The following is a 21413-nucleotide window of genomic DNA, read 5'->3' as shown; positions in this document are numbered from 1 at the left end:
TGCTCCAAGTCTCTGATTGTCAGAGAAATGCAAATAAAGACAACAACGAGATACCACTTCACTCCTGTGAGAATGTCATACATCAGAAAAGGTAACAGCAGCAAATGCTGGAGAGGGTGTGAAGTCAAAGGAACCCTCTTACACTGCTGGTGGGAATGTCAATTGGTCCAACCTCTGTGGAGAACAGTCTGGAGAACTCTCAGAAGGTTAGAAATGGACCTACCCTATGATCCTGCAATTCCTCTCCTGGGGATATATCCTAAGGAACCCAACGTATCCATCCAAAAAGATCTGTGTACACATATGTCCATGGCAGCACAATTTGTAATAGCCAAAACCTGGAAGCAACCCAGGTGTCTAACAACAGATGAGTGGCTGAGCAAGTTGTGGTATATATACACAATGGAATACTATTCAGCTGTAAAAAATGGTGATTTCATCGTTTTCAGCCCATCTTGGGTGGACCTTGAAAAATTCATGTTATGTGAAATAAGTCAGAAACAGAAGGATGAATATGGGATGATCTCACTCTCAGACAGACGTTGAAAAGCAAGATCAGAAAAGAAAACAAAAGTAGAACCTGAAATGGAATTGGCATATCGCACCAAAGTAAAAGACTCTGGGGTGGGTGGGTGGGTGGGTGGGGAGAATACAGGTCCAAGAAGGATTCAGAGGACCTAGTGGAGGTTGTATTGTTATATGGGAATCTGGGGAATGATATGCATGTACAAACTATTGTACTTACTGTTGAATATAAAACATTAATTCCCCATTAAAAAAAGAAAGGAAGGAAGGAAGGAAAGAAGGAAGGAAGAAGAAAACGCATAGAATCGCCAAAACAATCTTCAAGAAAATAAACAGAAATGGATGCATCACACACCCAGATCTCAAACTATATTATAAGGCCATCATCATCAAAACAGCCTGGTACTGGAGCAAAAATAGTCACACAGACCAATGGAACAAAATTGAAAGCCCAGAACTAAGCTCCCACACCTATGGATATCTAATTTTTGATAAAGAGGCCCAAAATATTAAATGGAAGAAGGAAGCTCTCTTCAATAAATGGTTCTGGGAAAACTGGGTTGAAACATGTAGAAGAATGAAACAGTGTCTTTTGAAGGCAGCAATTTTGATATGGTCCAATAAATATAACAATAATTCAGTAATATCAAAGAATTGCACAGATGGAACTATAAGAAAGGATAAATGGAGAGGTTTTCAGAAGAGGTAAGCTTTAAGTCAAAATTAAAGATAAAAGACTTTTCTAGAAGGTATTTTGACAGAAATCAAATGTTTTATAAATATATATATATATATGTATTTACACAATTTAAGGAGATAAATATACTTGTAAAGGTCAGATTAGAAGTATGTTCACTAGTGCATATTTGTAGTAAAGAAGATGTGAAATCAATTTAATCAACAGTATATAATGTTAAAAAATCTTACGTAACAAGGCAAAAGGCTAGCAAACTATTTTCTTTTTTATTTGACTTAATACTTACAATATTATACAAATTTAGGTTCATAATTTACATGTGTGTATGTGTGTACTTAGCATACTAAACACTAAAATGTCACTACTTTTACCAAAGACCCCTTTACTGTCCACATTACTGTCCCTATTCATCCCCTCCACTAGTTTTCACTCAATATGATCACCTCAGATTGTTGAGTTCTATCAACTCAAGTTCTATCCAGTTTGTACTGATAGACAGTGTCATCTTTCATGAACAAGTAGAATTCCATCCTGAATGTACCCCATAGACTTACCAGTCTTTTTTCAATGGGTATAAGTTGATTGCATATTTGAATTGTTGAGAATAATTCTACTGTGAACATGATCTTGCTAAAGGGTTATTCATTTTCTTTCATCTTTTCAGAGTCACGTTACATTTTATTGTTTTTTTCTCTTTTTTATTTCATTTGTTTTTGCTGTTAGCCTTATTATTTTCCTCTGCATGTTTTCAGTATATTTTAATCATATTCCAGCCTTAGATTACAGCATTGACACTTGATTTGTCACTTCTCTTACTATTGACATTTAATTTTCCTGTAAGTACTGCTTTAATTTTATCCCACAAATTTTGGAGATTTCATTTTTATTTTTGTTGAGTTCAAAATATTTTCTAGTTTCCTTTGAAACTTGCTCTCTGAGTCATGGCCTACTTATTTAGAGACTCCTAAATGTTTGGTAATTCTCTTGTTACTTTTCTATTACTAGTATCTCTTTAATTTTTAATCAGATTCTTTGTGATTTTTTTTTTCTTTTAACTAATCTTAAGATTTCTTTTATACCTGAGTAGTATATTTTAGTGACTGTTTCTGGTATACTTGAAAAGAATGTATGTTCTTCTGTTGTTGGATGAAGCAGTCTATAAGTATCAGCTAGATTCTGCATCCTTGCTGATTTTTTATCCACTGTTGTTTACTGAAATGGTAATTGTGTGTGTGTGTGTGTGTGTGTGTGTGTGTGTGTGTGTGTGTGTGTGTGTTGTGAAGTTCCTAGTTATAACGGTGCATTCGTCTATTTCAGAGCCATTAGTTTTTGTTTCTTGTATTTTTAATCTCTAACCCAGGTACTTTCTCATTTAGAAATGCCATGCATTTTTGCTGAGTTGACATTTTTATCTCTTTACAGTCTGACTTTAATTTTTTTAAACATATAATCTATTGAAGAAATGCTGTTTTAGAAAATTGTATTGTCTTACGTGGGGGTAATTTTACGTATCCCCAAATAAGTATCAATATAAAGTGCTGTTCTCTCTCCACTGTAATTCACTGTGCTCCACCCCCTCTTAAAAACCAATCCGTCTTTATCCTCCTCCCCCTTTAGTGACTAAGACATGAATGGTGGATTTATTAATGTTTTCCCTGGATTTTCCTTTTCTTTCTTTCTTAAATTTCATACATGTCAATGTTATTCTCTTGATTTTTTTTTCTCGCTAATGTTTACTTAGGTAATATAACCTCTCCAACTTAATTTAAATCAATGTTTTATATTTCTCCTTCTTTTGACTTTTAACTTTCTATTTCATTATAATTGAAGTGAGTTTTTTTATATATAAACAAGTAATTGGATATATATATATTTTTAATTAATTTTCCAGTAAGTATTTCACTACTACATGTAAACTATAGAAGCCATCTCACCATCTAGGTGACTTTATCTTTTCCTTCTTAGGCTACTACTAACTACAAGCATTGAAAACTCCTCTATACAGAATGGGAAAGCTATCAGGGGAGGGGGTGGATTATGGAGATTGCGTGGTGGGAATTGTGTGGAGTTGTACCCCTCCTACCTTATGGTTTTGTTAATTAATCCTTTCTTAAATAAATAAATAAATAAATAATAATAAATAAAAAAAAGAAAAATCCTCTATACAATACATTTTTTTTGTTTTACTTGTCAAAAATTTTACAGAACAACCTTATTTTATTTATCCAGATATTACCATTTCTTTTACTTACTCTCGATTCTTTCCTTTGATAGCATTGCTTTTTGTAAATCCTACAGTGTCTTTCAGTTTGGAGTACCTGAAAATGATTTCAACTCCTGGGCCCAGGTGGTGGTACACCTGGTTGAGCATGCACATCATAGTGCTCAGGGGCCTAAGTTCAAACCCCCAGTCCCCACCTACAGGAGGGAAGCTTCACAAGTGGTGGAACAGTGCAGCAGGTGTCTGTCTCCCTCTTAATTTCCCCCTCCCCTCTCAATTTTTCTGTCTCTATCCAAGATAAATTAATATAGAAAAGATTTATTTGAAAGTAATTTCAACTTCTGTGAAGATTTTTGTGGTATTTTGAATTAAATTTTAGCCATTATAAGTTTTTGAAAGATTTTACTTTATCTCTTTTTTAGTGCCCTGTTTTTTTGTTTTGTTTTTTTGCTTCTAGATCGCTTTTTTTTTTTTTTGCTTTTTTTGTTTTTTTACTTCTAGATCGCTTTAAAATAGCTAACACTTATTAAGCATTTGCTGTTTGACTTACACATTGTTGCTCTTGCTTCCATTCTTAATCCTTACCGCAGTTTTATAAACCCAATTTACAGATGAAACTAGGCCTTTAAAAAATTGTTTCCTGCCTAGAGCCACAACACACAGTAAATAATACTTTTATCTCAAAAATGTCTGATCCTAAAGCCTATAGTTTTTCCATTATATCAATGGTTCTCACCCCAGTACAATTAAAATGGAATTTCTGGGTTTCGACTTTAATGTGTTTGAATAGTTCTCCAGGTTAATGATATGTCTCTAGGGTTAGAAAGCTCTGGATAAAGCTCTTATTATTAGGAGATTATACTTCAGTTGAAATGGAAAGTATAATAAAAATGTATTTTCTTTTAAAAGTTTATTCAAGTATTGTCCATTTTTCTCTGCCAAAACTTATCTGAGACTTCTAGTGTTCAATAGTACATTGAGAACTTGCTAAAGCCTCTTTGTTACTTCAACTTAAATTTTTTTTTCTTTCTTCCCCCTCAAAAAATATACACTCAAACACAGCTTCGAAGAAAAACACAAAAAATAAAATTGGCCAAAACCCTTGCACAACCTCTGGAAAAACAGAATTTGAATGTTCATGGGAACCATAATCTAAATTATGCACAGACATGGAACATGGAAAAAAGACATAAATGCTTATAAGGATGTTTTCGCTCTAGACTACTAAACAAGCAGACAGACATTTTGACTTCTTTAAATCTTCAAATCTCTGTGCCATCTATATGTATCTATACAAGCTGCAGTATGGGTGCTTTAAAAGACAAGCTAGCACTTTGATATTGTCAGCTTCCAGAAAGATTAGTCAGATCCCAAAATACTTCACTACCCAGAGGCAAATTTTTGTCCTTCCACTGAAGGCGGTGGGGGGGGGGGGGTGGAGGGGGGTGGCTGCTATAGTCACATCAGTCATAGACTAATATGGTACCTCTAAATTCTGAGCAAAGATTAGCCCACAAACATTAAAATCACAAAGTCTTTGAAGCAAACAAACATACAATGGAGGATTCCAAACAATACAGCTAGAATACCTGATGCCCAAGAGATCGGTTAATACAAGGGGCCAGGCAGCAGGGCACGCCTTGTTAAGTGCACAAGAGCCCAGGTTCAAGCCACTCGTCCACCACCTGAAGGGGTAGAGCTTCACAAGTGGTGAGGCAGGTGTTTCTCTGTCTTTCTCCCTCTGTTGTCGCTCTCCCTCTCTATTTTCTCCTCCCCTCTCAATTTCTCTCTGATCCAATAATAAATAAAAATGTTTCTTTAATCAGTTAATACAGAAGACAAAAAAGAACTTTAGAGTAAATATAATTAATACTCTTAGAGGTATGAAAGATGAAAGACATTGATTAAAATAAATAAAACACTTTAAAGCTAAGAATAGTTTTAAAAGAAGGATAAAGAATTGGGAAAGGCACCAGCAAGATAGCTCACCCCGAGTTCTTTGTTGTGCCTATGATCTAGGACTGAGCTTCCAGTACCCCACATCTGAGTGCTAGAGCGCTGTGGGATCCTTCAAGTGCTATGGGATTGCTCTGTCTCTCTGAAAAAGTAGACCTGGAGCAGGGAAGCCCTGGAAAGAACAACAACAATGCAGGGGTTGGGGGGTGGGGGAAGGTTAAGCTGATAGACATGGAAGGTAGATTTACAAATTCCAACAGTCACCTTACATTAGTTGCAAAGAGGAAGAATAGAGAGAAGCAAGGGAGAAAATATTTAAAGCAAAAATAGGAAATTAATTACCTAGAATTAAAGATATATCCTCAAAATAAAAAGACTTCCTTGGTTGTGTGCAGGATGAATGACAAAAGGGCCCACAAGTAGATATATTTTGTGATATTTCAGACCTCCTAAGATAAAGAAAATTTCTTTAAATTTTCTGAAAAGCTCTTTAGTGAAAAGAATCGTAGTCAGAAATAATTCTATAATTATATTAGTGTCACACTTATCATTAATAATACTAGATACAAAAAGACAGAAACTCCAAATTTCTGGAAGAAAGTCATTTTGAAAAAGAGTTCAGCAACTGCCTAAAACACAAAACTGATATGCATAGACTTACAGTAAGTATAAAACTATAACAAGAAACAGCACCTTTTATTTTGAAGCCCTTAGTGAGAAAGATGGAACCAAAAACTCACTTTCTGCATAAAACAGGAAAAAGGAAATAGAGGTTTTAAGAAAGCATGGGAAGGGCTGGGTGGAGGTGCACCTGGTTCAGCACACACATTACAGTGTGCAAAGACTCAAGCTCAAATCTCTGGTCCACACCTATAGGTTGGAAGATTCATTAGCAGTGAGGCAATACTGCAGGTGTCTTTTCTTTCTTTCTTTCTTTCTTTCTTTCTTTCTTTCTTTCTTTCTTTCTTTCTTTCTTTCTTTCTTTTTTCCTTTCAAGATTCTAAGACTTCATTTTTTTTTATTTATTGGAGGACTAATGGTTTATAGTTAACAGTAAAATGTAGTAATTTGTACATGTGTAACCTTTCTCAGTTTTTCACATTACAATTCAACCCTCACTAGGTCCTCCTCTGCCATCATGTTCCAGGACGTGAACCCTCACACCCACCCCAGAGTCTTACTTTGGTGCAACACACCAACTCATGTCCAAGTTCCCTGTTGTTGTCGTCTTTCTTTCTCTCTCCCTCTCAATATCCCCCATCTCTAATTTCTTTCTGCCTCTATCCAAAATTAAAATTAATTAAAAATTTAAAAAAGAAATCACGAGACACAGACATCTTACTATATGTGAAAAGCTGAAAGTTTTCCTACTAAGGTCTGGAATAAGACAAGCATAGTCCACTCTTTCTATTATTATTCAGTATAGGTTTGGAAGTCTTGGCCATAATAATTAAAAAAGAAGTAAATGACACCAAAATTGGATAAGAAATGAAACTATCGCTATTTATTCCACTGTCTTCATTGAAAATGTTTTTGGTGATTCAAGGAGTACTAGAAACATGCAGGCACAGGCCCCAGAAAATCCCTGGCAGGTCAAAAAAAAAAAATCGAAGAAGCCAGACCTTCCACCTTCTGCACCCCATAATGACCCTGGGTCCATACTCCCATGAAGTTAAAGAATAGGAAAGCTATCAGGGGAGGGGATGGGATACAGAGCGCTGGTGGTAGGAATTATACCCCTCTTATTCTATGGTCTTGTCAGTGTTTCCATTTTATAAATACATTAAAATTTTAAAAATTTAAAAAATCAAAAGAAACAACTGATATACCTTGCAAAGATGTTTTTTGTTTGTTTGTTTCCCTTGCTGAGCCTGGTCTTTATAGGTAGAGACAGAGGGAAAGATACCATAGTGCCCAACCTTCCCCCAATATATAGTGGGGGGGTCACGCTTGAACCTGGATTAAGTTCATGGCAAAGCAGACACCTTTTCAGGTAAACTATCTTACTAGCTTGATGGTCAGTCTTTTTAAGTAAATGTTTTAAATTGATATATACAGTGGTAGCAAGTAGGTAGAGAACTGCATATGCTCTCAGAAATTGTGGAGCTACAAAATTGTAGGACCATTATTTATAATAATTTAGTAATATTTTGTGTGTCACTTAGACTTTATAAAGACGTGTATGGCACTCTTTGATTTAATCCTGGGGCTGATGCTTTGCTCTTATTTTACCCCAAGTTACATGAACTTAGATTGGCAGAATGTGTGAGAAAATGAGATAAGTGAGACAGTTTCTATCTGATTACATCTATTTTCCCTCTCAAATAGAAGGTCAGACCATTTGTAGTAAATGACCTGGGAAAGAGATGTAGTATATTGAGTCACAAGAAACTTTGTGAAGTAGTTCTTTCAAAGTGGCAAAGTAAATAAAAGGAAATAACTGGCTTGACTCATGTTTATCAGTGTAAGTTACCATTTGAGACTTACAGGAACATATCTAAGTGAATACAGTCAGGGAAATTGTGTTGTCTCTCTGATGGTGTTCATCTGGCATTTTACTGTTAGAGAGAGGGAAGAAAAAGTAGGAAACATGATTGCACATGCAATTTAATATAGGTCAAAAGGGAAGTGACAATCTTAACTAAAGTAAAGACAATGGTTTTATATCTTGGTAAGATCCAAGAATTTAATGTTTAACAAATATCCCAGATAAAGTATGGAGCTGTAGGCCATGAGGCATATAGAAAGCCTGACAGCTTTCAACCTGACGCTGTTGACTGGCTACGGAAGAAGGGCAAACGCTAGAAGAAGAAGATTGGTAGTGGATACTTTTTTGTTTCAGTAGCTCTTCTACTGTAATCTAAAAAAAAAAAAAAAAAAAAAAAACAATATAATAAATAAATAAATGAATTTATTATTGGATAGAGATATAGAAATCAAGAGGGAATGGGGAAACAGATAGAAAGTGAGACACCTGCAGCATTGCTTTTCCTCCTGCTGGTGGAGAACAGGCATGCACCCAGGTCTTTGCACACTGTAACCTGTATGCTCATTTGGGGTGCTCCATTGCCCCGCCATGCTTCTCTCCATATTTGTAATTGTTATTTTAAGACTGCTTTGGTATGAAGACAACTATGCTGATGTCAAATGTTAAAATATTTTGTTCGTTTTTTTCATTGACTCTTTTTTGTGAATATTTAAAAGTACTTAGGACCCTGGGAACTAATGAATAAGATGATTCTAGTGTTAGGCTCTTCATTTGATAGTCCAAACTCGACTTATTTTTCTCTATGAGACTTGGTTCTGCTACAGGGCACTAGATATATGACTTCTCCATGACTATTATGTATTGGTCTTTGAAAGCTCAACTTTTTATTATCAAGCTCCTCTTCCAGCAGCTCTTCAGAACTTAAAACTTTTCTCATTCCGAATCAGGCAGTCCCTTAGAAAATCATTCCAAGAGTCTGGAGTACTCAGCAGAGATCAATTTTCAACTCTCTGGGAATGAAAACAACCTTCTGGATCTCAAAAGCATTTAATAAAAATAATAGACAAATCACTTAAATGGAATTTACAAGAAGGCTAGTTATTACCTACTGAAACATTCTTATCCTAAGAGGACATATGAGAATTTTCTAGGCTACATCTGATTTTTGTTTCTAGTATACTTACTATGTGTTAAGAGGCTTTATCATTCATAAAACAAAGGAAGGTATAGCTACTATAACCAAAGAAAATAAAACACTATCAAATATCAACCACTTTAGGAAAACTGTTAAATGGAATTCAATAGTCTCATAGCACCCATTCTGATCAGTACCCGTAGGCACATACATTGCTTAGCTCAAGCATTCTCCTTCTGAATAACTGAATATTCATCGCTTCTTCCCTCATCTTCTGACCATATTCTTAAAAATGTTTTACTACTTTATTTATTTCTGATCTTTAATTGAATAAATATTATTTTGTGATGACTATGTCTAGTACCACATGTATACAAAAAATTTAAGAAACCATAATCAAATCGATGGGGTTTACAGTTAACAAACAATATTCATATATTTTTTCCATAATTGGGAGCTACTCTCTTCCGTGATCCAGCTTTCTAGCCCTTTTTCCAATTATGACACCATCTCTCCAGACAGTAACCTGGGTCCACTTGCACATTAGCTGTTAGGCTCAGGCAAAAAACTAGTAAAGTCATGGGCCCCTTGGGATATACCGAAAATAGACCTACTAGCTTTTTCCAAAATGGAGACCCCAAATCTTCATCCGCAATATTCTTGCCTTTAGGCTCATGATTAGTCAACAATTTGTTCTGCTTTATATCTTAACTGTTTTTTAACCACCGCGTTCCAGATGCTATCATGATGCCACCCTGACTTTCCTGGGCAGACAACCCCACCATATATCATGGAGCCCCACCTCCCCAGACCTCTGCCCCACTAGGGAAAGAGAGAGACAGGCTGGGAGAATAGATCGACCTGCCAACGGCCATGTTCAACAGAGAAGCAATTATAGAAGCCAGACCTTCCACCTTCTACACACCATAATGATCCTGGGTCTATACTCCCAAAGGAATAAAGAATAAGGAAGCTATCAAGGCAGGGGATTGAATATGGAGTTCTGGGGGTAGGCACTGTGTGGAAATGTACCCCTCTTGTCCTATAGTCTTGTCAATATTTCCATTTTATAAATAAAAAATTTTAAAAATACTCCCAAAGAGTTAATTTCAAATGTGGGGACAAATAATATAAAATATTCATATTCAAAATAGAGAAAAACATAATTGCCTTAATGTTTGCATGATGATGTCTGAATGAATGTCATGTGAGATGTGTTTTAATGAAGATTTTTCAAGGTGAAAAAGAAACTTCACAGCAAAGCAGGAACAACAAAGTAGAGTTTTATTTATAAAATAGCAATAAGCATAATTTGGTTTATAACATGCCCTACTAGTGTCAGTATCAGAATAAAAACAAAGGTAAAAATAAAAATATTTAAAAGAAATTTAAAAGAAATACTAACACCTGGAACCTTGTTTTATACTTTGTATTCCCTAATATCCCAGCCCAGTGATGGCCATTAGTATCTGGTAACTGATTTAAGTCATCAGATAAAGCATCAACAAAACACCCAACAATTTCCAAGGAACTATCCAAAGGCATCTAATAATTATAGGAATATACCATGACATAAATTACTTAAAAAAAAAAAGTTCTCTTGAATTCAATATAAAGTAGAAAGAACAGATTCTGGGGAACTGACTCTAATAGTTTTTTATAACTATTTGGTAATTTGAAAATCCTAATAGTGCCCCCCAGATTGCATGGCAAAATTTCTTTCAGGTGAAGTCCAGACACAAAGACTATGAAAAGTTACAAGTACATATTGAAATTTATAAGTAAGTCTCAATAAAAAAGGAATCTCTAGTGGTTTAGCCTACCTGGTCCAATTTTCACCATGTATTCCAGGTCAGGTACAAATCCAATTTAAAAAAGGGAAACTGTAATGACTTCTCAAGCAAAATGAGATAGCTAAAATTAAAGACTAGATTTTACTTAGGACAAGTTACAATCATATAATTATGTATAACTCAGGGTGTCAGAGATGGTACCTTCAGTTTGAGAAATTGTCCAAATTACTACAGAAGGGAGGGTGGCAGTTGGTTGAAGTTAGAAGTACCAACACATATTTTAGGTAGAGGTAAAATTGTACCCCTGGGACAACAGTCTTCCAAAAATTGCATCTCCTCAATACAATAAAAATTAAATTTGTCCAAATTAAAGCAAATTTCAGAATTTTCTTACAATAAAAAAATTAGTACATTTTTTCAGGTATTGGTAAAATTAAACAAATAGATTCAAAATGCCAGAAGTAAATGAAATAACATTTGTAGAAATAACCCTACTGATGAAAATTGTAATGAATTCAGGTACTATGCAATAGGCGCTCATTTTATACTGTTTTTTTAAAGTTTTTATTTATAAAATGAAAACACTGACAAGACCATAGGATAAGAAGGGTACAAGTCCACACAGTTCCCGCCACCAGAAATGCAATTGATAACGTTTTTAAGAGCTAAATTCATAATACAGTGATTGTTACACTCACTTCCACTGACCATTAATCTACCACAAACTGAAATATGGATGATCAATACCTTCATACAGACTCATATAAAATGGTTTATTTTTTTAATTATTTAAAAAATACCTATTTATTTATTCCCCTTTGTTGCCCTTGTTTTATTGTTGTTGTAGTTACTAGTGTTGTTGGATAGGACAGAGAGAAATGGAGAGAGGAGGGGAAAACAGAGAAGGGGAGAGAAATATAGACACCTGCATACCTGCTTCACCACTTGTGAAGTGACTCCCCTGTAGGTGGGGAGCTGAGGGCTCGAACTGGGATCCTTACACTGGTCCTTGTGCATTGCGCCACATACACTTAACCTGCTGCGCTACCGCCTGACTCCCTAAAGTGTTTATTACAAGTACTTCTGCCTATAAATAAACAGGTAAACTCTGAACTCTGAACAAAAAAAGGAACACACTCTATTACTGACATTATCACCCAGAGATACTCTATATGCCTTCTTCTTCTAGCGTTTTCCCTTCTTCCGTAGCCAGTCAACAGCGTCAGGTTGAAAGCTGTCAGGAGCTGCTTGTTGCTGGCTTTGAAAGTGACTGGGATCCATGTGGATTCAGTTGGCTAGGAAGGATCGTCAGTTTCCCCAATGAATGGGTACTCACAGGATGCACCACGAGAAGGTTGATCCAATGCATCCCATAAAAGTGTTTATTACAGCTATGCCTGAGGCCTTCCCATTCTCTCAATGCCCGTGCTATCCTGTGAAAGAGCAACAGATTTGGGCAGATGTGTGATATTTTATCCCAGTTCTTCTCTGTGTCTCATGGTCTTCATCTGTATAAAGGAAGAGTTTGGACCAGGATACATGTGAGAGCCCTTGCAATTCAGGCTTTCTTCTGCTTTTTATTTTAATGCTTAATTTCTCTATTTTTATAAAGAGATACCAAAGAACCACTCAGTCCTGGCACATGCAGTGCTAGGAATTTAACCTGGTGCCTTAGGTTTATAACCCCTATATTCTATCAAATTTTCTTTCTTTTCATTTTTTAAATATATATATTTATTTATTTTCCCTTTTGTTGCCCTTATTGTTTTATTGTAGTTATTATTGTTCTTGATGTCATCATTGTTGGATAGGACAGAGAGAAATGGAGAGAGGAGGGGAAGACAGAGAGGGGGAGAGAAAGGCAGACACCTGCAGACCTGCTTCACCGCTTGTGAAGCAACTCCCCTGCAGGTGGAGAGCCAGGGGCTCGAACCGGGATCTTTACAATGGTCCTTGTGCTTTGCACCACATATGCTTAACCCACTGTGCTACCGCCTGACTCCCTCTTTTCATTTTTTTCCCTATTTCTCTCTTGAACTTTCTTTCCCCTCCTTCCTTTTTTCCCCTTCTTTCCCCTATCCCTCTCACCCTCCCTTCCTTCCTTCACTCATTCCTTTACTGACCAGTGATGCCACTGCGGCTCAGTGTCTACAGTGTCTTCCATAGCTTCTGGTAGCTAGTTTTTTCCCCTTTCCTTTTTGATAGAGGCAGAAAAAAGTTGAGAATTGGGGAGGAAGGGAGAGAGAGAGAGAGAGAGAACTGTGCTCTACCATTGTGAAACTTCCCACCCATCTCTGCAAGTGAGAGCCAAGGTTTGAACCCAGGTTTCGCACAGCGTAATATGTGCACTCTACTCTACCAATGCACCACTCACTGCCCAGTCCCTCTATCAAATTGTCTTAAATGGCATCCTGCACCAGAGGGTCTGGACCAGTTCCAGGCCAAAGCATTTTATCTAAAATGACTTTATTGTGAATTCGGGTCCTTTAATATGCTATACAGAATACAGGCCTGGTAACAACCCTTTATTTTTTGAGTCCAGTTAAAAGTATAGTTGAAAATGATAGTGCATATGGTATAATAAAATGCAAATGGTAGAAGATTAGAAGTAACAACACGCCTTGCATAGTGTGTCAGCAAATATTTAATGAATGAATAGCATAATGATATATATATATATATATATATATATAGTCATATATAGTCTTATTTTGTTAATCCAGAGAAATATATACATACCATAAAAGTATTACTTTGTGGAAGCTTTTTCAGTTCTCTGCAGGAAAATTGCAGACATTTTGGAGGATATTGTGTCATAAGTATTTAAATTTCATTTTTATGTTATCAAATGTGAAAGACTTAGAGCTCATATAAAGTTATTACTTTCTCTTTATTTATAAAACTTTATTTTCTGTGCATAATCCATAGTTTTTACTATATCAAGGAAATGAAGCACTATTTCTCTTCAGCATATGTCTGTCTGTATGTTGTTCATTTTTAAAATCTCCATTGGAAATTGAGCAGTATATGTTTGCAGCTCTTAAGGTAGTGAGCCTCCTTATACTACCCCAGTCACTTGATTAGGTATTTTAAAATCAGAGAATAGATTGCTTTAATGACTCCCTGAAAATGTATGCTTAGAAAGGTAAACTTTCAAAGACTATGTATTACAAAATGTCAAGTTATTTCTAGATTGCCTTGATTATCGTTTTGTTTTTGGTTGACTTTTTTTTTTTGTAATCATAAATGGCTTTATTTTTTTTTAATTTTTTATTTAAGAAAGGATTAGTGAACAAAAACATAAGGTAGGAGGGGTACAACTCCACACAATTCCCACCACCCAATCCCCATAACCCACCCCCTCCCATGGTAGCTTTTTTTTTCTCCTCTCTTTTCCTTTCCTTTCCCTTTCCTTCCTTTCCCTTTCCCTTCCCCTTCCCCTTTTCCTTTCCTTTCCTTTCCTTTCCTTTCCTTTCCTTTCCTTTCCCTTTCCTTTCCTTTCCTTTCTTTTCCTTTCCTTTCCTTTCCCTTTCCTTCCTTTCCCTTTCCCTTCCCCTTCCCCTTTTCCTTTCCTTTCCTTTCCTTTCCTTTCCTTTCCCTTTCCTTTCCTTTCCTTTCTTTTCCTTTCCTTTCCTTTCCCTTTCCTTCCTTTCCCTTTCCCTTTCCCTTCCCCTTTTCCTTTCCTTTCCTTTCCTTTCCTTTCCCTTTCCTTTCCCTTTCCTTCCTTTCCCCTTTTCTTTCCCTTTCCCTTTCCTTTCCTTTCCTTTCCCTCCCTTTCCCTTCCCCTTCCCCTTCCCCTTCTCCTTCCCCTTCTCCTTCCCCTTCATTTTCTTTCTTTCTTTCTTTCTTTCTTTCTTTCTTTCTTTCTTTCTTTCTTTCTTTTTCACCCTTTTATTTGGTAGGACAGAGAATTTGATGGGAAGAACACAGGTGAGAACCATGGAGCTTGAACTCTATTACTTGCTCATGGTAATATGTGTTCTCAAGTGGATATTCTACTGCCCAGCCATACACACCATAGTCTTTTTTTTTTTTAATATTTATTTATTTATCTATTTTCTCCTTTGTTGCCCTTGTTGTTTTTCTTGATTGTTGTAGTTATTGTTGTTGTCATCGTTGTTAGGACAGAGAGAAATGGAGAGAGGAGGGGAAGACGGAGAGAGGGAGAGAAAGATAGACACCTGCAGACCTGCTTCACCGCCTGTGAAGCGACTCCCCTGCAGGTGGGGAGCCGGGGTTCGAACCGGGATCCTTATGCCGGTCCTTGTGCTTTGCGCCACCTGCGCTTAACCCGCTGCGCTACAGCCCGACTCCCACACCATAGTCTTTTAACAGCGGCAAGATTGTTTGCTCTGAAATCCCAACTCCTATAACTGTGACTCTAGATAAGTCGTGTCAAAGTGATTCCTTTAGTTTTCTCATCAGTTACATGGGGATGTGGAAATAATCATTGATTTGAAATTTGGGAGATTTTGAAATGTAATAAATCTTGTTTTGAGGTGCTGAGAAATAAGTCATTCAAATTTACTGAACAGGAAAGCTACATGATGAGATTAATTGAATAATATTATTTTAGCAATTGCACATGGATAGAGGAAGAGGACCTAGAGACAAAACCTTCAGCTGGGAGAATGCCAGAGCAATCTAAATTTAAAAAGAAACTGTAGAAGTTTCTAAATTTCATGATAAATTGGATGTGGGATTTTTCTGCCACCATATATATATATATATAGTGACAGAGAACTTGAGAGGGAGGGGGGAGGGTGAGGAGATAGATAGACAGACAGACAGACAGACAGAGCACTGCTTTACAACTATGTTGGTTCTCCCCTGGGACTGGGCTTGAACCTGGATCTGTGAGCATGGGAACATGTGCACTCTAACAATTGTACCACTGCTCGGTCCCTTATTTCTTATTTTATTTAACTTGGGTTTACAATATGAAACTTAGAAGTATTGTTTAACATCTGTACATGTATGAAAGACTTCCCCACTCTTCGCTAACAAAGTTCCAGTGTAACAACACTAAAGACACTCCTTCCTGTAGCCGCCATATTTTTCAGAGTCTAAGAGTCATTTTATTATTGTTTTTGCAAGTTCATTTGTTGTTTGTTTTGTTTGCCTCCAGGATTATTGTTGGGGCTCTGTTCCAGCACTAAGAATCCACCACTTCTGGCATCCATTTTTTTCCTTTTTTTTTTTTTTATTTGATCAGACAGACATGGAGAAGGGGGGGGTAGAGAGAAAGATAGACACCTGAAGACCTGCATCACCACTCATGAAGTGTACCATTGCAGTTGGGGAGCAGAGCCTCAAACCCAATCCTTGCATGGATCCTTGAGCATAGTAGTATATGTGCTTAGCCAGGTGTGCCACCATTTAGCCAGCCTGTCTTGTCTGTCCTGTCCTGTCCTGTCTGTCTGTCTGTCTATCATCTACCTACCTACCTGTGTATTTTTTTAAAAGCATCTCATACCATTTTCCATAGGGTCTTTACCTATAGTATACATACCAGTGTTCCCTTTTCTTCATATTCTCACCAGCAGTTTACAATCTTTTTGGTGTGAGCCTTTCTCGAGTATGTGAAGTAATATCTCATTGTGGTTTGAATTTGTACTTTCCTAATAATAAGTGATTTTAAAACAAACATTTTTTCATATGTCTATATAACATCTGTGTTTTCTATGAAGAATTGTCTATTAAGATTGTTTCCACATTTAATTTGGTTGTTTTGGTTTTTGCCATTAGTTTGTATGACTCCTTTATATATTTTGAATTATCAACCTCTCGTGGGATATATGATGTGCAAATCTCTTCCTCCAGTTGCTAGGCCTTTTTTGTGTGTGTGATGGTTCTTTGATATGCAAAACCTTCTGAAGATGAAGTCTCATGTTTATTCTTTTTTTTAGTTTCCCATCCTCGTGGGGTTAAATCTCTAAAAACATTTCTAATGCCCAAGTCCTGGGTTATACCACCTATATCTTCTATATGCTTTCTGCTTGGTGGCTTAAAATGGACTAGATATGTTTTCAAACATTCCCATCCTACAAATGGCATACTTTAGCCAAGTATTGAAAATGCTGAGATAGCAGTTCAGTCTCTGTCAGAAATTGTAAACTCTGGGGACTCCAGCTGGTAATATGTACATTCACTTATGGCTTCCTTTGCCCCTCTATACACTAAAGCACAACAGGAAATATTGACTTATCCCTGTAGGAAGTTTCTCTCTAGGAGCTGCTTACTGAACTGAATTTCTTTGTTTAGAACTAATTGACCTTTCTCAAACAGTATTATTGTTCAGACCTTACTCAGATTAGGCAGACTTTAACCAGCTGGTAATCAGAGACAAATCTATCCTCTTTTAAAGCAAGGTCAGCCATCCTTTTAAAGGAGAAAAGAAGCAAAGAAGGAAGACACCACTGAAAAGAAGAAATAGTGTGTTAGTAAAAGCTAAACCATCAAGGAAAGTTTATTGTAATTTGGGCATTGAGTTATATCCCTAATCCTGTTCTGCAGTAGGTATTAACTGGGTGGCACCAATCTTTTTTAAATCCATATTGTAGAATGTAATAATGTTAGATCTGTAAGATTGAAAAGCAGAAGAGTCTGGAATTAGAATAGTTTTTTTGTATGAATTTATTTATACTTAACTAGAGAGATGAGTGATATTTACCCTGACAAAAACTATAAGGGAGAATCAGGTTGATTTCAGAAAGAACTCCCTGAAAACAGCCAAATTCAGAAGCTGTGTTTATTGTTGTTTTGTAAACCTAAGAAGTATAAATAGTAAATGTCTTAAAGTATCTTCTCCACCTGGTCCACCTGGTAAAGTGCACACTTTATAGTACAGAAGGACCAAGGTTCAAGGCCCTGGTCCCCACCTGTAGGGGGAAAGCTTCAAGAGTGGTCTATCGCTCCCCATCTCTTTCTCTTCACTCCTCTCAATTTCTCTCTGTCTCTGTCCAATAATAAATTTTTAAAATGTCTTTGATGAGACTGTTTTCCCTTTATTCTTACTTTTCAAAAGGATTTATTTGTGCAAGTATGAGTGAGAATGCAAGAACAGTGCTCCACTCTGGCATATAAGAAAATTAAACCACAGGCCTCACACACACAGGTCCTGTGTTCTACCTGCTGAGCCAGCTCCCCAGGCCCCTCTTATCCTTTTGAAGTTAATTCATTGTCATCTAGTGAGATACTTCCAGCAAACTGTTTTTTATCTATCTGACAGAGCTATTGTTTTCAATGAGAGGAATCCATATGTTTTTTTGTTTTGTTTTGTTTTGTTTATGTAAGAGTACAGTGGTGGTAATCTATTTTTATCAAGCAGTCATTTCATGAGTTTAATTTAGTATTCTTTCTGACTGATGATCGGCGTAAAACAAGTGAAATACCTTTACAAGATCTTTTGTCTTGAAAAAAATCCATAAATTCTTTCATTTAGTCATAGCACTGTTAGAGTCCACTGTTGATACAGATAATTACATTTTTTAAAGATTCTATTTATTTATTAATGAGAAAGGTAGGAGAAGAGAAAGAACCAGAGGTCATTCTGATACATGTGCTGCCAGGGATTGGACTCAGGACCTTATTATGCTTGAGATTCTAGTGCTTTATCAACTGCACCACCTCCCATACCACTGGGAGAATATCCTAATTGCTTGTTATTGTCGTTAAATCATAAAGGAAAACTCCAATTTAATTTGGGTGAGAATAGCTCTTACTTATAAATGCATCTGGTTCCTATAGGTCCTATCTTGGATGTCTGGAGTTGGATAGAAACTAAAAATAAGTGGCTAAAGATGAGAGAGAAAACTAAATTCTTATCAGTTAGAATGGAATAATGATGAAAATATGTGAAAATGGGTTTTCCTGAGACATCATTTGCTACAGACTAATTTCTACCTCCTCGCACCAATATTAACCACCACTTACTCAGTATTGGCCTACTTATAATAAAACTGTTGCTTTTTAAGCTCTTTATAAACATTTATATTATTATTTTACCAGATCACTGCTCAAATCTGGCTTGTAGTGATGCTGAGGATTGAACCCAATGTCTCAGGGCCTCAGGCATAAAAGTCTTTTTGCATGCCATCTTGCTATTTCCTGAGCTCCACACTAATTTGTTGTTGTTATTGTTTGCAGTAGACTGATTTAGTAGCTCTCTAGAGTGAGGCCTGAGGCCCTGCATGTCTGACAGTTTCACAGGTGATACTGGTCAATAGACCAAATAAGAACAGTTAATTAGATTGTTGTTTTTCAAAATACTTTCAAACTGAGCAAGGGTGGGGGCTGGGGAGAACTGCACCAAAGCTCCCTCTGTTACTATTAGCATCTCCATGTGTTTCTGGGGCTCAAACCTGCACAGCTCAGTGAGTGCAGGCACCCCACCCAGTGGATTATCTCTTCAGTCCCTATAGTTACTCAACTTCAACCCTATAAAATGAAAGCAGTAACCTGACTATAGTTGTGATTAGCAATAATACATACGAAGCACTGGGACAGTACCTACAGTTTAGTAGTCCTTAGTAGTTAGTAGTTAAATATTCACTGAGTTAGTAGTTCACTGAGTTAGTAGTAGTTAGTAGTTAAATATTCACTGAGGGTTGGAGCAAGCACTGGCAACTGGTTTCCCTAACACTAGGCATTTCCTTAGTACCACAGCTGATAAGCAGAAAAAAAACATGACAAGTTGCTTATGAAAGAAAAGATTAATGGTATATTTGCTTTTTTATTTATTCTACATCATTTGAACAAAAAAACCTAATTCATTTGATTTCTTTGGACAATTTAGAGTAAAATCTTTCTCTGACTATCCAGTAGAGTCCCTATAATTCAGAATGAAAATAGAGTTTAAATTCTAATGTAATTAATTATATCTTGACCTGAATTTTTAAAGACAAGATCTACCCAAATAGTGGCTTTCTCAAGGACTCTTCTACATCCTTTTTCTCGTTCAGTATAGAGAAAAATTATCAGAAACAACATAGCTGGCACCTTGAGGATTTTGACATAAATTGGCAGTCCCCTTGATAAGCTTGGAAAAGCCGATGCTTGTTCAGTTACTAATCTTTTCACTTAAGAGCCTTTGATTTGGCCCCAAATTGCTGCAACCTAACAGAGAAGTCTTTTTATTTGGCGCTAAAATCCCCCACAAAGCTTGGTGTATTCTGCATCACAAGCATTTAGGATGTATGTGTCTATGTGCATTCATATTTTTTCCTCATTCACATTAGCTAATTTCCTCATCTTGGGCATAAAATGTTTGCTCAGTTAGGTACTTCATAACAGAGTTCATTCCAATAGCACATGTGTTCTAAGATAACCTATGAGCTATATTATATAATCAGGCCTTCTAGCTGATAGGGTATTCATCTGTGAGAAAATACTCTCTCAGTACCCATGGGCTTAGCAATATAGTTCCGCACTGTCATTTGTCTCACTTCGAAGCTAATTGAAATCCACCAGCCTGTGTTTCAAAATATCTTCACATATTACCAACCATCTGGTTGCTCACAGAAGATGAAGGCATTTAATATAAAACCTGGTTAATGCACTAGCCTCTCACCTCTAGAGAACAAATCTTGCCTCGGATACACACAGTCTGGTTTTAGTGTTAGTCTGTAATAGAGGGTCATTTAGGTCCCCACACTTATAACAATTTGATGTAATCCCTCCCAGATGACAGACCAAGTGATAGATGCTCAGAATGATTTTTTTACTGCACTCATCAGAATACAATGACTGAGCAGAAGGTTTATGTGTAACCACCAGGGTTAAAATATCTAAATTACACGACATGTGAGTAAAGGTCATATGTGACTGTGTTGTAGTAATCGTCACTCTTTTGCTGATTATGAAACCAGTAATTGTTGAATGAAATATGCATATAGTATAAAACATTGGAAAATATCTATTTTCATTTAATATTCTGTTAATTTGTCTTGATTTTTTTACTAGGTTTATGTGTGTTGTTTGTAGCAAAGCTAGAAACCTATATGTAGATCTTGAACCTTATATTTCATTAACATTTTCCAGTGTTGCTACACTAAGCATCTCCATTTCAATAGCTGTATAATATTCTGTCATATTGCTGTTAACTGCCTTAGATCATCAGTTTCCTATGTGAGGGAACACATTGATTGTTTCTCATTTCCCTATAATATATAACTGTACTAAACATGTAAAATTTATTTAACTGTATAGACTATCATTAGCCTTTCTGTTTTAAAGATTGATTGATTGATTGATCGATTGATTGGTTGATTGGTTTTAATGAGAGAAAGACTGAAACTAGAGTACTGCTCACCTCTGGTATATGATAGTGCCAGAAACTGAATTCTCAGGCCACTGAAATGCAGAATTGCTGTGCTACTGCTATACTTCTTACTGGACCCTCACTGCTTTACGTAAGATAAATTCTAAAAATTAATTAATTGCAAGATCTAAAAGGCTTGTAATATTTTGTTGGTATTCTTCATGTTGGTTTGGCCCCCTTCCCCCTACCTCTGAGAGATTTGGTTTGGCCCCTGCTAGTTTTGCGGGGCCTGCTTGTCCCCGCCCCGGAACCCTGGCGGATGGGGCAGACTGGTGGT

General features: G+C 36.4%; 1 protein-coding gene across 8 annotated transcripts in view; it reads left to right on the top strand.

Moving 5' to 3' along the window:
* The window catches only part of PEAK1 (pseudopodium enriched atypical kinase 1), a 303174-nt gene that overhangs the window by 152666 nt on the left and 129095 nt on the right, over window positions 1-21413 (top strand). The window lies entirely within an intron of this gene.

Source organism: Erinaceus europaeus, chromosome 16, assembly GCF_950295315.1.
Source record: "Erinaceus europaeus chromosome 16, mEriEur2.1, whole genome shotgun sequence".
In the NCBI taxonomy this organism is placed as follows: Eukaryota; Metazoa; Chordata; class Mammalia; order Eulipotyphla; family Erinaceidae; genus Erinaceus; species Erinaceus europaeus.
Note: the sequence above shows the minus strand (reverse complement) of the source record. Positions and strands in the feature narration are given on the sequence as shown.